At 41.7% G+C, this 2826-nt stretch overlaps 1 non-coding gene across 1 annotated transcript; it reads right to left on the reverse strand.

The window, feature by feature from the left end:
* Positions 1-394: 394 nt before the first annotated feature.
* LOC115508021 lies at positions 395-501 on the reverse strand. The gene has a single exon (XR_003966910.1). It is a non-coding gene; the product is annotated as a U6 spliceosomal RNA (small nuclear RNA).
* Positions 502-2826: the final 2325 nt, after the last annotated feature.

Consider the following 2826-nt stretch of genomic DNA (forward strand, 5'->3'; position numbering starts at 1 on the left):
TTTTCCACTATGATTTGCTCACATAACCCTTCTACACCTATTTCTCTCTCTTCCTCTTCTTGGATCCCTATGATTCTGATGTTGTTCCTTTTTAATGAGTCTCTGATTTCTCTAATTCTTAAATAGTGCTCTTTTTCCTTAATTTCCCTCTTTTTTTTTCTTCTTCATTATTCTCTATAAGTTTGTCCTCTACATCGCTGATTCTCTGTTCTGCCTTGTCCATCCTTGACGCCACTGCATCCATCCGTGATTGCAGCTCAGTTATAGGATTTTTAATTTCATTTTGGCTATTTTTTACTTCTTTTATCTGTGAAGAAAGGGATTCTAATCTATTTTCGACTCAAGCTAGTATTCTTATTACCATGATTCTAAATTCTGGTTCAGACATCTTGCTACAAATATGGAATGCTTCACGAATTTGCATGTCATCCTTGAACAGGGGCCATGCTAATCTTCTCTGTATCATTCCAATTTTAGTATATGTGCTGCTGAAGCAAGCACAGCTTTTGTTGATTTTGATGGGAGTTCTCTGTGTCCCTGGACCTGTATATCTGTTTCCTTCCACAGATTAGGGAAGTTTTCTATTATTGTTTCTTGAAATAAATTTTCTTCCCCCTTTTTCTCTCTTCTTCCCCTGGGACTTCTATGACACAAATGTTATTATGTTTCTTGGAGTCATTGAGTTCCCTAATTCTATTTTATTGATCCAAGATTTTTCTTTCCCGCTTTTGTTCAGCTTCATTATTTTCCATAATTCCATCTTCTACATCACTTATTCATTCCTCTTCTTCCATTCTTGTGGTAATTCCATCCAGTCATTTTCAAATCTGTTATTGCATTTTTCATTTTGGCCTGTTTGTTTCTTAGCTCTTATCTCTATGGTAAGGGCCTCTCTGATGCTGTCCATGCTCTCCCGAAGTCCAGCTAGTATCCTTATGATTGTTGCTTTAAATTCTAGATCAGGCATATTATTATATCTGTTTCTATTAGATCCCTGGCTGTGATATTTTCTTTTTCTTTCTTTTGGGATGAGTTCCTCCATCTTGGCATTTTGTCTAAGACTATGTCTTCTTTTCTGTGTTAGGAAAAACTGTTTCCTGTTACTGACAGTAATGACTTTATAAAGAAGAGGTCATATAATGTCCAGGACTGGTGCTCACGAAGTGTCTCTGATGTGTACTTCATGAACTCTGCTGCTGTGTTTTGGCTGCTCTATTCCTCAGGTCAGTCAGCTGCAGAGTTTCTCCTTGCTTTCAGTGAGCAGTGTTTGGACCTTGGCCAGAGTGTGTCCAGCTTCAACTATGTATGGTCTGGTCTGCTTGTTAAAAGATACCTAATGCTATTTCCACTAGAACTGAAGCTTTGCAGAATGCTATGGATAGTAGACATAAGTGCTTGTGGGTTGTTTTATTTATTTATTTTTTTTAATTTTGTCTTTGGTATTCTGGGGGAAGAGCCTGCTGAGCTGATCCTAAGGCATACCTGCCTGAGAAAAGCAGTACCAGCAGAACACAGGGCATCCAGATTCGGTGTAAGCAGGTTAGCCAGCCAATGTTGGCACTGTGCTGTTTACTGAAGTTGGTTTATTCTGAGCGGCAGGAGAGGGAAATTGCACCAGCCTGCTTCTTTGTCCCTGGAGAGGGGACTCTGTGCTTGTTGCTCTCAGGAAGCACTTTCAGAGGAGCAAATAATTTCTCCTGTGTGTTACAGGCATTTTTCAGATTGCTGATTTCACACTGTCTCTAGTTCACTTGCCTGTCTGAAGCAGCACAGCACACGTTGGTCTCTACCCTAGTCAGGCCTGCTGACTTTTAAAATTGCAAACTTCAGGGACCTTCTGTAATGAATACCTGTGTTAGTCCTCTGGGAAAAGGTTTCATTTCACTGGGACCGATGCAGCTTTGACCCAGAAGGTCAGTCATGTCAGAGCACAGGGGCATGGGATTTGGAGCAAAGCAGGCCAGTGTCCAGGATAAGCTCAATAAGTGTCTCTGTGCCTATGCTGAAGGGCATGGGAACAATATGGTTCCTACCAGCTCTTTTGTCCACAGAGACGCAATGCCATGTCTCACAGATGTGCTCCAAGAATAGAGAACAGTCTTTCCCCATGCATCTTAGGCAGTCCTCAAAACGTGCCTTCTGCCCCTGGGTTACATGCCTGCCTTCTCCCAAGGAGTAGGGCAGCACACCATACGGCGATATACCAGCCATGCTGTGGACCTATAAAACTCCAGTCTTTGAGCCTTACTGGTTGCAAAAACTCCTGAAAATCAGCCCATCTCATTTTCCTAGCCACTGGCTTTGAGTACGTGTTCTCATGAAATCACTTGTGCACTTTTCTTTTTCTCTCTCACCTTTCTCCACAACCAGGGGTCCCTCCCCTCTGAAGCACCTGTGATCTGTTTCTCCTCCAAACCACATCTCTGCACTTACTACCTTCCTCTAACTGGTCTCTTCTCTCCCTCTTTTTGTGTGGTTTGTTCTATCAGTCCTCAGTATGATTTCTTGACTATTCAGAATGATTTTATAGTTACCTAGCTGTGTTCAAGGAACGAAGCAAGCCTGGGGTCCTCCTACAATGCCACCATCTTATTCCCTCTCTCCTTTTTAAAAAATTGTTTAATTAATTAATTAATTAATTTAGAGGGGGAGGGGTTAAGAAAGAATCCCAAGCAGGCTTACACCATCAGCGCAGAGAGCCAGATGCATGGTTTGATCCCATGAAATTTGAAATCATGATCTGAGCTAAAATCAAGAGTCAGATGCTTAACTAACTAAGCCGGCCAGGCACCCCACTTCTCCTTTTTTATTTCTTCTTTGACACTC

This window comes from Lynx canadensis, chromosome X, assembly GCF_007474595.2.
Source record: "Lynx canadensis isolate LIC74 chromosome X, mLynCan4.pri.v2, whole genome shotgun sequence".
NCBI lineage: Eukaryota > Metazoa > Chordata > Mammalia > Carnivora > Felidae > Lynx > Lynx canadensis.